At 38.0% G+C, this 13,656-nt stretch overlaps 17 non-coding genes across 17 annotated transcripts; all 17 read left to right on the top strand.

The window, feature by feature from the left end:
• Nucleotides 1–793: 793 nt before the first annotated feature.
• Nucleotides 794–865, top strand: trnac-gca (transfer RNA cysteine (anticodon GCA)). Its single transcript has one exon. It is a non-coding gene; the product is annotated as a tRNA-Cys (tRNA).
• A 981-nt stretch (nucleotides 866–1,846) lies between these two features.
• On the top strand, nucleotides 1,847–1,917 carry trnac-gca (transfer RNA cysteine (anticodon GCA)). Its single transcript has one exon. It is a non-coding gene; the product is annotated as a tRNA-Cys (tRNA).
• A 217-nt stretch (nucleotides 1,918–2,134) lies between these two features.
• On the top strand, nucleotides 2,135–2,206 carry trnac-gca (transfer RNA cysteine (anticodon GCA)). Its single transcript has one exon. It is a non-coding gene; the product is annotated as a tRNA-Cys (tRNA).
• Nucleotides 2,207–3,186: 980 nt separating this feature from the next.
• Nucleotides 3,187–3,258, top strand: trnac-gca (transfer RNA cysteine (anticodon GCA)). The gene has a single exon. It is a non-coding gene; the product is annotated as a tRNA-Cys (tRNA).
• A 701-nt stretch (nucleotides 3,259–3,959) lies between these two features.
• Nucleotides 3,960–4,031, top strand: trnac-gca (transfer RNA cysteine (anticodon GCA)). The gene has a single exon. It is a non-coding gene; the product is annotated as a tRNA-Cys (tRNA).
• Nucleotides 4,032–4,732: 701 nt separating this feature from the next.
• trnac-gca (transfer RNA cysteine (anticodon GCA)) lies at nucleotides 4,733–4,804 on the top strand. The gene has a single exon. It is a non-coding gene; the product is annotated as a tRNA-Cys (tRNA).
• A 724-nt stretch (nucleotides 4,805–5,528) lies between these two features.
• On the top strand, nucleotides 5,529–5,600 carry trnac-gca (transfer RNA cysteine (anticodon GCA)). The gene has a single exon. It is a non-coding gene; the product is annotated as a tRNA-Cys (tRNA).
• Nucleotides 5,601–6,303: 703 nt separating this feature from the next.
• Nucleotides 6,304–6,375, top strand: trnac-gca (transfer RNA cysteine (anticodon GCA)). The gene has a single exon. It is a non-coding gene; the product is annotated as a tRNA-Cys (tRNA).
• Nucleotides 6,376–7,076: 701 nt separating this feature from the next.
• trnac-gca (transfer RNA cysteine (anticodon GCA)) lies at nucleotides 7,077–7,146 on the top strand. Its single transcript has one exon. It is a non-coding gene; the product is annotated as a tRNA-Cys (tRNA).
• Nucleotides 7,147–7,848: 702 nt separating this feature from the next.
• trnac-gca (transfer RNA cysteine (anticodon GCA)) lies at nucleotides 7,849–7,920 on the top strand. Its single transcript has one exon. It is a non-coding gene; the product is annotated as a tRNA-Cys (tRNA).
• Nucleotides 7,921–8,621: 701 nt separating this feature from the next.
• trnac-gca (transfer RNA cysteine (anticodon GCA)) lies at nucleotides 8,622–8,693 on the top strand. The gene has a single exon. It is a non-coding gene; the product is annotated as a tRNA-Cys (tRNA).
• A 699-nt stretch (nucleotides 8,694–9,392) lies between these two features.
• Nucleotides 9,393–9,464, top strand: trnac-gca (transfer RNA cysteine (anticodon GCA)). Its single transcript has one exon. It is a non-coding gene; the product is annotated as a tRNA-Cys (tRNA).
• A 981-nt stretch (nucleotides 9,465–10,445) lies between these two features.
• trnac-gca (transfer RNA cysteine (anticodon GCA)) lies at nucleotides 10,446–10,516 on the top strand. Its single transcript has one exon. It is a non-coding gene; the product is annotated as a tRNA-Cys (tRNA).
• A 217-nt stretch (nucleotides 10,517–10,733) lies between these two features.
• trnac-gca (transfer RNA cysteine (anticodon GCA)) lies at nucleotides 10,734–10,805 on the top strand. The gene has a single exon. It is a non-coding gene; the product is annotated as a tRNA-Cys (tRNA).
• A 980-nt stretch (nucleotides 10,806–11,785) lies between these two features.
• trnac-gca (transfer RNA cysteine (anticodon GCA)) lies at nucleotides 11,786–11,857 on the top strand. Its single transcript has one exon. It is a non-coding gene; the product is annotated as a tRNA-Cys (tRNA).
• A 701-nt stretch (nucleotides 11,858–12,558) lies between these two features.
• On the top strand, nucleotides 12,559–12,630 carry trnac-gca (transfer RNA cysteine (anticodon GCA)). The gene has a single exon. It is a non-coding gene; the product is annotated as a tRNA-Cys (tRNA).
• A 701-nt stretch (nucleotides 12,631–13,331) lies between these two features.
• Nucleotides 13,332–13,403, top strand: trnac-gca (transfer RNA cysteine (anticodon GCA)). The gene has a single exon. It is a non-coding gene; the product is annotated as a tRNA-Cys (tRNA).
• Nucleotides 13,404–13,656: the final 253 nt, after the last annotated feature.

Genomic DNA, 13,656 nt, shown 5'->3' with positions numbered 1-13,656 from the left:
TGTTTTTTCTCTGTCAGACAGTTCCTATCAGAGGTGGAAGTGCAATAGACTTCAGATCAATAGGTCTCAGATTTAAATTTTTTGTCAACTTGGAATCAAACACTTTAAGGGTACGTTTTCAAAGAGAGAGTTTTCTTCATTAGGTTATGTTGATCACAAGCTCAAATCTCCCTTATTAGACCATTTCTCAGGATCAAATCCCGGCACCCCCTTGAAATCAAGTACTTTCTAAGTGTATCTTGAGAGAGGGAGTGCTCCTTTTTTGGTTATGTTACTCAGTCTAAAATGTCCCTCATTCAATGTTTTTTCTCTGTCAGACAGTTCCTAACAGAGGTGGAAGTGCAATAGACTTCAGATCAATAGGTCTCAGATTGTAATTTTTTGTCAACTTGAAATCAAACACTTTATGGGTATATTTTCAAAGAGAGAGTTTTCTTTATTAGGTTATGTTGATCACAAGCTAAAATCTACCTTATTAGACAATTTCTCAGGATCAAATCCTGGCGCCCTCTTGAAATCAAGTACTTTCTCTGTGTTTCTTGAGAGAGGGAGTGCTCTGCAAAAATGTCCCTCATTAGATGGTTTTTCTCTGTCAGACAGTTCCTAACAGAGGTGGAAGTGCAACAGACTTCAGATCAATAGGTCTCAGATTGTAATATATTTGTCATCTTGAAATCAAATACTTTATGGGTATGTTTTCAGGGAGAGAGTGTTCTTCATTAGTTTTTGTTGATCTCCAGCTATAATGTCCCATATTAGACAATTTTTCCGCCTTTAGACAGTTTCTAGCAGAGGGGGTATAGCTCAGTGGTAGAGCATTTGACTGCAGATCAAGAGGTCCCAGGTTCAAATCCTGATGCCCCCTTTAAATCAAGTGCTTTCAAAGAGTATTTTGAGGGTAGAGGACTCATTTTTTGAATATGTTACTCAGGGAAAATTGTCCCTTATTAGACAATTTCTCACGTTCAAATCCTGGCACCCCCTTGAAATCAAGTACTTTCTAAGTGTATCTTGAGAGAGGGAGTGCTCCTTTTTTGGTTATGTTACTCAGTCTAAAATGTCCCTCATTCAATGTTTTTTCTCTGTCAGACAGTTCCTAACAGAGGTGGAAGTGCAATAGACTTCAGATCAATAGGTCTCAGATAGTAATTTTTTTGTCAACTTGAAATCAAACACTTTATGGGTACGTTTTCAAAGAGAGAGTTTTCTTTATTAGGTTATGTTGATCACAAGCTAAAATCTCCCTTATTAGACAATTTCTCAGGATCAAATCCTGGCGCCCCCTTGAAATCAAGTACTTTCTCTGTGTTTCTTGAGAGAGGGAGTGCTCTGCAAAAATGTCCCTCATTAGATGTTTTTTCTCAGTCAGACAGTTCCTAACAGAGGTGGAAGTGCAACAGACTTCAGATCAATAGGTCTCAGAATGTAATATATTTGTCATCTTGAAATCAAATACTTTATGGGTATGTTTTCAGAGAGAGAGTTTTCTTAATTAGGTTATGTTGATCACAAGCTAAAATCTCCCTTATTAGACAATTTCTCAGGATCAAATCCTGGCGCCCTCTTGAAATCAAGTACTTTCTCTGTGTTTCTTGAGAGAGGGAGTGCTCTGCAAAAATGTCCCTCATTAGATGGTTTTTCTCTGTCAGACAGTTCCTAACAGAGGTGGAAGTGCAACAGACTTCAGATCAATAGGTCTCAGATTGTAATATATTTGTCATCTTGAAATCAAATACTTTATGGGTATGTTTTCAGGGAGAGAGTGTTCTTCATTAGTTTTTGTTGATCTCCAGCTATAATGTCCCATATTAGACAATTTGTCCGCCTTTAGACAGTTTCTAGCAGAGGGGGTATAGCTCAGTGGTAGAGCATTTGACTGCAGATCAAGAGGTCCCGGTTCAAATCCTGATGCCCCCTTTAAATCAAGTGCTTTCAAAGAGTATTTTGAGGGTAGAGGAAGTGCAACAGACTTCAGATCAATAGGTCTCAGATTGTAATATATTTGTCATCTTGAAATCAAATACTTTATGGGTATGTTTTCAGAGAGAGAGTGTTCTTCATTAGTTTTTGTTGATCTCCAGCTATAATGTCCCATATTAGACAATTTTTCCGCCTTTAGACAGTTTCTAGCAGAGGGTGTATAGCTCAGTGGTAGAGCATTTGACTGCAGATCAAAAGGTCCCAGGTTCAAATCCTGGTGCCCCCTTTAAATCAAGTGCTTTCAAAGAGTATTTTGAGGGTAGAGGACTCATTTTTTGAATATGTTACTCAGGGAAAATTGTCCCTTATTAGACAATTTCTCACGTTCAAATCCTGGCACCCCCTTGAAATCAAGTACTTTCTAAGTGTATCTTGAGAGAGGGAGTGCTCCTTTTTTGGTTATGTTACTCAGTCTAAAATGTCCCTCATTCAATGTTTTTTCTCTGTCAGACAGTTCCTAACAGAGGTGGAAGTGCAATAGACTTCAGATCAATAGGTCTCAGATTGTAATTTTTTTGTCAACTTGAAATCAAACACTTTATGGGTATGTTTTCAAAGAGAGAGTTTTCTTTATTAGGTTATGTTGATCACAAGCTAAAATCTCCCTTATTAGACAATTTCTCAGGATCAAATCCTGGCGCCACCTTGAAATCAAGTACTTTCTCTGTGTTTCTTGAGAGAGGGAGTGCTCTGCAAAAATGTCCCTCATTAGATGTTTTTTCTCTGTCAGACAGTTCCTAACAGAGGTGGAAGTGCAATAGACTTCAGATCAATAGGTCTCAGATTAAAATTTTTTGTCAACTTGGAATCAAACACTTTAAGGGTACGTTTTCAAAGAGATAGTTTTCTTTATTAGGTTATGTTGATCACAAGCTAAAATCTCCCTTATTAGACAATTTCTTAGGATCAAATCCTGGCGCCTCCTTGAAATGAAGTACTTTCTCGGTGTTTCTTGAGAGAGGAAGTGCTCTGCTAAAATGTCCCTCATTAGATGGTTTTTCTCTGTCAGACAGTTCCTAACAGAGGTGGAAGTGCAACAGACTTCAGATCAATAGGTCTCAGAATGTAATATATTTGTCATCTTGAAATCAAATACTTTATGGGTATGTTTTCAGAGAGAGAGTGTTCTTCATTAGTTTTTGTTGATCTCCAGCTATAATGTCCCTTATTAGACATTTTCTCCGCCTTCAGACAGTTTCTAGCAGAGGGGGTATAGCTCAGTGGAAGAGCATTTGACTGCAGATCAAGAGGTCCCAGTTTCAATTCCTGATGCCCCCTTAAAATCAAGTGCTTTCAAAGAGTTGTTTGAGGGTATAGGACTTTTTTTCAGAATATGTTACTCAGGCAAAATTGTCCCTTATTAGACAATTTCTCAAGTTCAAATCCTGTTACCCCCTTTAAATCAAGTACTTTCTAAGTGTATTTTGAGAGAGGGAGTGCTCCTTTTTTTGGTTATGTTACTCAGTCTAAAATGTCCCTCATTCAATGGTTTTTCTCTGTCAGACAGTTCCTATCAGAGGTGGAAGTGCAATAGACTTCAGATCAATAGGTCTCAGATTGTAATTTTTTGTCAACTTGGAATCAAACACTTTAAGGGTACGTTTTCAAAGAGAGAGTTTTCTTTATTAGGTTATGTTGATCACAAGCTAAAATCTCCCTTATTAGACAATTTCTCAGGATCAAATCCTGGCGCCCCCTTTAAATCAAGTACTTTCTCTGTGTTTCTTGAGAGAGGGAGTGCTCTGCAAAAATGTCCCTCATTAGATGGTTTTTCTCTGTCAGACAGTTCCTAACAGAGGTGGAAGTGCAACAGACTTCAGATCAATAGGTCTCAGATTGTAATATATTTGTCACTTTGAAATCAAATACTTTATGGGTATGTTTTCAGGGAGAGAGTGTTCTTCATTAGTTTTTGTTGATCTCCAGCTATAATGTCCCATATTAGACAATTTTTCCGCCTTTAGACAGTTTCTAGCAGAGGGGGTATAGCTCAGTGGTAGAGCATTTGACTGCAGATCAAGAGGTCCCAGGTTCAAATCCTGATACCCCCTTTAAATCAAGTGCTTTCAAAGAGTATTTTGAGGGTAGAGGACTCATTTTTTGAATATGTTACTCAGGGAAAATTGTAACTTATTAGACAATTTCTCACGTTCAAATCCTGGCACCCCCTTGAAATCAAGTTCTTTCTAAGTGTATCTTGAGAGAGGGAGTGCTCCTTTTTTGGTTATGTTACTCAGTCTAAAATGTCCCTCATTCAATGTTTTTTCTCTGTCAGACAGTTCCTAACAGAGGTGGAAGTGCAATAGACTTCAGATCAATAGGTCTCAGATAGTAATTTTTTTGTCAACTTGAAATCAAACACTTTATGGGTACGTTTTCAAAGAGAGAGTTTTCTTTATTAGGTTATGTTGATCACAAGCTAAAATCTCCCATATTAGACAATTTCTCAGGATCAAATCCTGGCGCCCCCTTGAAATCAAGTACTTTCTCTGTGTTTCTTGAGAGAGGGAGTGCTCTGCAAAAATGTCCCTCATTAGATGTTTTTTCTCAGTCAGACAGTTCCTAACAGAGGTGGAAGTGCAACAGACTTCAGATCAATAGGTCTCAGATTGTAATATATTTGTCATCTTGAAATCAAATACTTTATGGGTATGTTTTCAGAGAGAGAGTGTTCTTCATTAGTTCTTGTTGATCTCCAGCTATAATGTCCCATATTAGACAATTTTTCCGCCTTTAGATAGTTTCTAGCAGAGGGTGTATAGCTCAGTGGTAGAGCAGTTGACTGCAGATCAAGAGGTCCCAGGTTCAAATCCTGGTGCCCCCTTTAAATCAAGTGCTTTCAAAGAGTATTTTGAGGGTAGAGGACTCTTTTTTTGAATATGTTACTCAGGGAAAATTGTCCCTTATTAGACAATTTCTCACGTTCAAATCCTGGCACCCCCTTGAAATCAAGTACTTTCTAAGTGTATCTTGAGAGAGGGAGTGCTCCTTTTTTTGGTTATGTTACTCAGTCTAAAATGTCCCTCATTCAATGGTTTTTCTCTGTCAGACAGTTCCTATCAGAGGTGGAAGTGCAATAGACTTCAGATCAATAGGTCTCAGATTTAAATTTTTTGTCAACTTGGAATCAAACACTTTAAGGGTACGTTTTCAAAGAGAGAGTTTTCCTCATTAGGTTATGTTGATCACAAGCTCAAATCTCCCTTATTAGACCATTTCTCAGGATCAAATCCTGGCACCCCCTTGAAATCAAGTACTTTCTAAGTGTATCTTGAGAGAGGGAGTGCTCCTTTTTTGGTTATGTTACTCAGTCTAAAATGTCCCTCATTCAATGTTTTTTCTATGTCAGACAGTTCCTAACAGAGGTGGAAGTGCAATAGACTTCAGATCAATAGGTCTCAGATTGTAATATATTTGTCATCTTGAAATCAAATACTTTATGGGTATGTTTTCAGAGAGAGAGAGTGTTCTTCATTAGTTTTTGTTGATCTCCAGCTATAATGTCCCTTATTAGACATTTTCTCCGCCTTCAGACAGTTTCTAGCAGAGGGGGTATAGCTCAGTGGTAGAGCATTTGACTGCAGATCAAGAGGTCCCAGTTTCAATTCCTGATGCCCCCTTAAAATCAAGTGCTTTTTAAGAGTATTTTGAGGGTATAGGACTTTTTTTCAGAATATGTTACTCAGGCAAAATTGTCCCTTATTAGACAATTTCTCAAGTTCAAATCCTGTCACCCCCTTTAAATCAAGTACTTTCTAAGTGTATTTTGAGAGAGGGAGTGCTCCTTTTTTTGGTTATGTTACTCAGTCTAAAATGTCCCTCATTCAATGTTTTTTCTCTGTCAGACAGTTCCTAACAGAAGTGGAAGTGCAATAGACTTCAGATCAATAGGTCTCAGATTGTAATTTTTTTTGTCAACTTGAAATCAAACACTTTATGGGTATGTTTTCAAAGAGAGAGTTTTCTTTATTAGGTTATGTTGATCACAAGCTAAAATCTCCCTTATTAGACAATTTCTCAGGATCAAATCCTGGCGCCCCCTTGAAATCAAGTACTTTCTCGGTGTTTCTTGAGAGAGGAAGTGCTCTGCTAAAATGTCCCTCATTAGATGGTTTTTCTCTGTCAGACAGTTCCTAACAGAGGTGGAAGTGCAACAGACTTCAGATCAATAGGTCTCAGATTGTAATATATTTGTCATCTTGAAATCAAATACTTTATGGGTATGTTTTCAGAGAGAGAGTGTTCTTCATTAGTTTTTGTTGATCGCCAGCTATAATGTCCCATATTAGACAATTTTTCCGCCTTTAGACAGTTTCTAGCAGAGGGTGTATAGCTCAGTGGTAGAGCATTTGACTGCAGATCAAAAGGTCCCAGGTTCAAATCCTGGTGCCCCCTTTAAATCAAGTGCTTTCAAATAGTATTTTGAGGGTAGAGGACTCTTTTTTTGAATATGTTACTCAGGGAAAATTGTCCCTTATTAGACAATTTCTCACGTTCAAATCCTGGCACCCCCTTGAAATCAAGTACTTTCTAAGTGTATCTTGAGAGAGGGAGTGCTCCTTTTTTGGTTATGTTACTCAGTCTAAAATGTCCCTCATTCAATGTTTTTTCTCTGTCAGACAGTTCCTAACAGAGGTGGAAGTGCAATAGACTTCAGATCAATAGGTCTCAGATTGTAATTTTTTTGTCAACTTGAAATCAAACACTTTATGGGTATGTTTTCAAAGAGAGAGTTTTCTTTATTAGGTTATGTTGATCACAAGCTAAAATCTCCCTTATTAGACAATTTCTCAGGATCAAATCCTGGCGCCACCTTGAAATCAAGTACTTTCTCTGTGTTTCTTGAGAGAGGGAGTGCTCTGCAAAAATGTCCCTCATTAGATGTTTTTTCTCTGTCAGACAGTTCCTAACAGAGGTGGAAGTGCAACAGACTTCAGATCAATAGGTCTCAGATTGTAATATATTTGTCATCTTGAAATCAAATACTTTATGTGTATGTTTTCAGAGAGAGAGTGTTCTTCATTAGTTCTTGTTGATCTCCAGCTATAATGTCCCATATTAGACAATTTTTCCGCCTTTAGACAGTTTCTAGCAGAGGGTGTATAGCTCAGTGGTAGAGCAGTTGACTGCAGATCAAGAGGTCCCAGGTTCAAATCCTGGTGCCCCGTTTAATCAAGTGCTTTGAAAGAGTATTTTGAGGGTAGAGGACTCTTTTTTTGAATATGTTACTCAGGGAAAATTGTCCCTTATTAGACAATTTCTCACGTTCAAATCCTGGCACCCCCTTGAAATCAAGTACTTTCTAAGTGTATCTTGAGAGAGGGAGTGCTCCTTTTTTGGTTATGTTACTCAGTCTAAAATGTCCCTCATTCAATGTTTTTTCTCTGTCAGACAGTTCCTAACAGAGGTGGAAGTGCAAAAGACGTCAGATCAATAGGTCTCAGATTGTAATTTTTTTGTCAACTTGAAATCAAACACTTTATGGGTATGTTTTCAAAGAGAGAGTTTTCTTTATTAGGTTATGTTGATCACAAGCTAAAATCTCCCTTATTAGACAATTTCTCAGGATCAAATCCTGGCGCCCCCTTGAAATCAAGTACTTTCTCGGTGTTTCTTGAGAGAGGAAGTGCTCTGCAAAAATGTCCCTCATTAGATGGTTTTTCTCTGTCAGACAGTTCCTAATAGAGGTGGAAGTGCAACAGACTTCAGATCAATAGGTCTCAGATTGTAATATATTTGTCATCTTGAAATCAAAAACTTTATGGGTATGTTTTCAGAGAGAGAGTGTTCGTCATTAGTTTTTGTTGATCTCCAGCTATAATGTCCCATATTAGACAATTTTTCCGCCTTTAGACAGTTGCTAGCAGAGGGGGTATAGCTCAGCAGTAGAGCATTTGACTGCAGATCAAGAGGTCCCAGGTTCAAATCCTGATGCCCCCTTTAAATCAAGTGCTTTCAAATAGTATTTTGAGGGTAGAGGACTCTTTTTTTGAATATGTTACTCAGGGAAAAATTGTCCCTTATTAGACAATTTCTCACGTTCAAATCCTGGCACCCCCTTGAAATCAAGTTCTTTCTAAGTGCATCTTGAGAGAGGGAGTGCTCCTTTTTTGGTTATGTTACTCAGTCTAAAATGTCCCTCATTCAATGTTTTTTCTCTGTCAGACAGTTCCTAACAGAGGTGGAAGTGAAATAGACTTCAGATCAATAGGTCTCAGATTGTAATTTTTTGTCAACTTGAAATCAAACACTTTATGGGTATGTTTTCAAAGAGAGAGTTTTCTTTATTAGGTTATGTTGATCACAAGCTAAAACCTCCCTTATTAGACAATTTCTCAGGATCAAATCCTGGCGCCCCCTTGAAATCAAGTACTTTCTCGGTGTTTCTTGAGAGAGGAAGTGCTCTGCAAAAATGTCCCTCATTAGATGGTTTTTCTCTGTCAGACAGTTCCTAACAGAGGTGGAAGTGCAACAGACTTCAGATCAATAGGTCTCAGATTGTAATATATTTGTCATCTTGAAATCAAAAACTTTATGGGTATGTTTTCAGAGAGAGAGTGTTCTTCATTAGTTTTTGTTGATCTCCAGCTATAATGTCCCATATTAGACAATTTTTCCGCCTTTAGACAGTTTCTAGCAGAGGGGGTATAGCTCAGTGGTAGAGCATTTGACTGCAGATCAAGAGGTCCCAGGTTCAAATCCTGATGCCCCCTTAAAATCAAGTGCTTTCAAAGAGTACTTTGAGGGTAGAGTACTTTATTTTGAATATGTTACTCAGGGAAAAGTGTCCCTTACTAGACAATTTCTCACGTTCAAATCCTGGCACCCCCTTGAAATCAAGTACTTTCTAAGTGTATCTTGAGAGAGGGAGTACTCCTTTTTTGGTTATGTTACTCAGTCTAAAATGTCCCTCATTCAATGTTTTTTCTCTGTCAGACAGTTCCTAACAGAGGTGGAAGTGCAATAGACTTCAGATCAATAGGTCTCAGATTGTAATTTTTTGTCAACTTGAAATCAAACACTTTATGGGTATGTTTTCAAAGAGAGAGTTTTCTTTATTAGGTTATGTTGATCACAAGCTAAAATCTCCCTTATTAGACAATTTCTCAGGATCAAATCCTGGCGCCCCCTTGAAATCAAGTACTTTCTCGGTGTTTCTTGAGAGAGGAAGAGCTCTGCAAAAATGTCCCTCATTAGATGGTTTTTCTCTGTCAGACAGTTCCTAATAGAGGTGGAAGTGCAACAGACTTCAGATCAATAGGTCTCAGATTGTAATATATTTGTCATCTTGAAATCAAAAACTTTATGGGTATGTTTTCAGAGAGAGAGTGTTCTTCATTAGTTTTTGTTGATCTCCAGCTATAATGTCCCATATTAGACAATTTTTCCGCCTTTAGACAGTTTCTAGCAGAGGGGGTATAGCTCAGTGGTAGAGCATTTGACTGCAGATCAAGAGGTCCCAGGTTCAAATCCTGATGCCCCCTTTAAATCAAGTGCTTTCAAAGAGTATTTTGAGGGTAGAGGACTCATTTTTTGAATATGTTACTCAGGGAAAATTGTCCCTTATTAGACAATTTCTCACGTTCAAATCCTGGCACCCCCTTGAAATCAAGTACTTTCTAAGTGTATCTTGAGAGAGGGAGTGCTCCTTTTTTGGTTATGTTACTCAGTCTAAAATGTCCCTCATTCAATGTTTTTTCTCTGTCAGACAGTTCCTAACAGAGGTGGAAGTGCAATAGACTTCAGATCAATAGGTCTCAGATAGTAATTTTTTTGTCAACTTGAAATCAAACACTTTATGGGTACGTTTTCAAAGAGAGAGTTTTCTTTATTAGGTTATGTTGATCACAAGCTAAAATCTCCCTTATTAGACAATTTCTCAGGATCAAATCCTGGCGCCCCCTTGAAATCAAGTACTTTCTCTGTGTTTCTTGAGAGAGGGAGTGCTCTGCAAAAATGTCCCTCATTAGATGTTTTTTCTCAGTCAGACAGTTCCTAACAGAGGTGGAAGTGCAACAGACTTCAGATCAATAGGTCTCAGAATGTAATATATTTGTCATCTTGAAATCAAATACTTTATGGGTATGTTTTCAGAGAGAGAGTTTTCTTAATTAGGTTATGTTGATCACAAGCTAAAATCTCCCTTATTAGACAATTTCTCAGGATCAAATCCTGGCGCCCTCTTGAAATCAAGTACTTTCTCTGTGTTTCTTGAGAGAGGGAGTGCTCTGCAAAAATGTCCCTCATTAGATGGTTTTTCTCTGTCAGACAGTTCCTAACAGAGGTGGAAGTGCAACAGACTTCAGATCAATAGGTCTCAGATTGTAATATATTTGTCATCTTGAAATCAAATACTTTATGGGTATGTTTTCAGGGAGAGAGTGTTCTTCATTAGTTTTTGTTGATCTCCAGCTATAATGTCCCATATTAGACAATTTGTCCGCCTTTAGACAGTTTCTAGCAGAGGGGGTATAGCTCAGTGGTAGAGCATTTGACTGCAGATCAAGAGGTCCCGGTTCAAATCCTGATGCCCCCTTTAAATCAAGTGCTTTCAAAGAGTATTTTGAGGGTAGAGGAAGTGCAACAGACTTCAGATCAATAGGTCTCAGATTGTAATATATTTGTCATCTTGAAATCAAATACTTTATGGGTATGTTTTCAGAGAGAGAGTGTTCTTCATTAGTTTTTGTTGATCTCCAGCTATAATGTCCCATATTAGACAATTTTTCCGCCTTTAGACAGTTTCTAGCAGAGGGTGTATAGCTCAGTGGTAGAGCATTTGACTGCAGATCAAAAGGTCCCAGGTTCAAATCCTGGTGCCCCCTTTAAATCAAGTGCTTTCAAAGAGTATTTTGAGGGTAGAGGACTCATTTTTTGAATATGTTACTCAGGGAAAATTGTCCCTTATTAGACAATTTCTCACGTTCAAATCCTGGCACCCCCTTGAAATCAAGTACTTTCTAAGTGTATCTTGAGAGAGGGAGTGCTCCTTTTTTGGTTATGTTACTCAGTCTAAAATGTCCCTCATTCAATGTTTTTTCTCTGTCAGACAGTTCCTAACAGAGGTGGAAGTGCAATAGACTTCAGATCAATAGGTCTCAGATTGTAATTTTTTTGTCAACTTGAAATCAAACACTTTATGGGTATGTTTTCAAAGAGAGAGTTTTCTTTATTAGGTTATGTTGATCACAAGCTAAAATCTCCCTTATTAGACAATTTCTCAGGATCAAATCCTGGCGCCACCTTGAAATCAAGTACTTTCTCTGTGTTTCTTGAGAGAGGGAGTGCTCTGCAAAAATGTCCCTCATTAGATGTTTTTTCTCTGTCAGACAGTTCCTAACAGAGGTGGAAGTGCAATAGACTTCAGATCAATAGGTCTCAGATTAAAATTTTTTGTCAACTTGGAATCAAACACTTTAAGGGTACGTTTTCAAAGAGATAGTTTTCTTTATTAGGTTATGTTGATCACAAGCTAAAATCTCCCTTATTAGACAATTTCTTAGGATCAAATCCTGGCGCCTCCTTGAAATGAAGTACTTTCTCGGTGTTTCTTGAGAGAGGAAGTGCTCTGCTAAAATGTCCCTCATTAGATGGTTTTTCTCTGTCAGACAGTTCCTAACAGAGGTGGAAGTGCAACAGACTTCAGATCAATAGGTCTCAGAATGTAATATATTTGTCATCTTGAAATCAAATACTTTATGGGTATGTTTTCAGAGAGAGAGTGTTCTTCATTAGTTTTTGTTGATCTCCAGCTATAATGTCCCTTATTAGACATTTTCTCCGCCTTCAGACAGTTTCTAGCAGAGGGGGTATAGCTCAGTGGAAGAGCATTTGACTGCAGATCAAGAGGTCCCAGTTTCAATTCCTGATGCCCCCTTAAAATCAAGTGCTTTCTAAGAGTATTTTGAGGGTATAGGACTTTTTTTCAGAATATGTTACTCAGGCAAAATTGTCCCTTATTAGACAATTTCTCAAGTTCAAATCCTGTTACCCCCTTTAAATCAAGTACTTTCTAAGTGTATTTTGAGAGAGGGAGTGCTCCTTTTTTTGGTTATGTTACTCAGTCTAAAATGTCCCTCATTCAATGGTTTTTCTCTGTCAGACAGTTCCTATCAGAGGTGGAAGTGCAATAGACTTCAGATCAATAGGTCTCAGATTGTAATTTTTTGTCAACTTGGAATCAAACACTTTAAGGGTACGTTTTCAAAGAGAGAGTTTTCTTTATTAGGTTATGTTGATCACAAGCTAAAATCTCCCTTATTAGACAATTTCTCAGGATCAAATCCTGGCGCCCCCTTTAAATCAAGTACTTTCTCTGTGTTTCTTGAGAGAGGGAGTGCTCTGCAAAAATGTCCCTCATTAGATGGTTTTTCTCTGTCAGACAGTTCCTAACAGAGGTGGAAGTGCAACAGACTTCAGATCAATAGGTCTCAGATTGTAATATATTTGTCACCTTGAAATCAAATACTTTATGGGTATGTTTTCAGGGAGAGAGTGTTCTTCATTAGTTTTTGTTGATCTCCAGCTATAATGTCCCATATTAGACAATTTTTCCGCCTTTAGACAGTTTCTAGCAGAGGGGGTATAGCTCAGTGGTAGAGCATTTGACTGCAGATCAAGAGGTCCCAGGTTCAAATCCTGATGCCCCCTTTAAATCAAGTGCTTTCAAAGAGTATTTTGAGGGTAGAGGACTCATTTTTTGAATATGTTACTCAGGGAAAATTGTAACTTATTAGACAATTTCTCACGTTCAAATCCTGGCACCCCCTTGAAATCAAGTTCTTTCTAAGTGTATCTTGAGAGAGGGAGTGCTCCTTTTTTGGTTATGTTACTCAGTCTAAAATGTCCCTCATTCAATGTTTTTTCTCTGTCAGACAGTTCCTAACAGAGGTGGAAGTGCAATAGACTTCAGATCAATAGGTCTCAGATAGTAATTTTTTTGTCAACTTGAAATCAAACACTTTATGGGTACGTTTTCAAAGAGAGAGTTTTCTTTATTAGGTTATGTTGATCACAAGCTAAAATCTCCCATATTAGACAATTTCTCAGGATCAAATCCTGGCGCCCCCTTGAAATCAAGTACTTTCTCTGTGTTTCTTGAGAGAGGGAGTGCTCTGCAAAAATGTCCCTCATTAGATGTTTTTTCTCAGTCAGACAGTTCCTAACAGAGGTGGAAGTGCAACAGACTTCAGATCAATAGGTCTCAGATTGTAATATATTTGTCATCTTGAAATCAAATACTTTATGGGTATGTTTTCAGAGAGAGAGTGTTCTTCATTAGTTCTTGTTGATCTCCAGCTATAATGTCCCATATTAGACAATTTTTCCGCCTTTAGATAGTTTCTAGCAGAGGGTGTATAGCTCAGTGGTAGAGCAGTTGACTGCAGATCAAGAGGTCCCAGGTTCAAATCCTGGTGCCCCCTTTAAATCAAGTGCTTTCAAAGAGTATTTTGAGGGTAGAGGACTCTTTTTTTGAATATGTTACTCAGGGAAAATTGTCCCTTATTAGACAATTTCTCACGTTCAAATCCTGGCACCCCCTTGAAATCAAGTACTTTCTAAGTGTATCTTGAGAGAGGGAGTGCTCCTTTTTTTGGTTATGTTACTCAGTCTAAAATGTCCCTCATTCAATGGTTTTTCTCTGTCAGACAGTTCCTATCAGAGGTGGAAGTGCAA

The sequence above is a fragment of the Oncorhynchus clarkii genome, chromosome 31 (genome assembly GCF_045791955.1).
Source record: "Oncorhynchus clarkii lewisi isolate Uvic-CL-2024 chromosome 31, UVic_Ocla_1.0, whole genome shotgun sequence".
NCBI classification, from domain to species: Eukaryota; Metazoa; Chordata; class Actinopteri; order Salmoniformes; family Salmonidae; genus Oncorhynchus; species Oncorhynchus clarkii.
The sequence above is the reverse complement of the archived record's forward strand: the minus strand, read 5'-3'. Positions and strand labels throughout refer to the sequence as shown.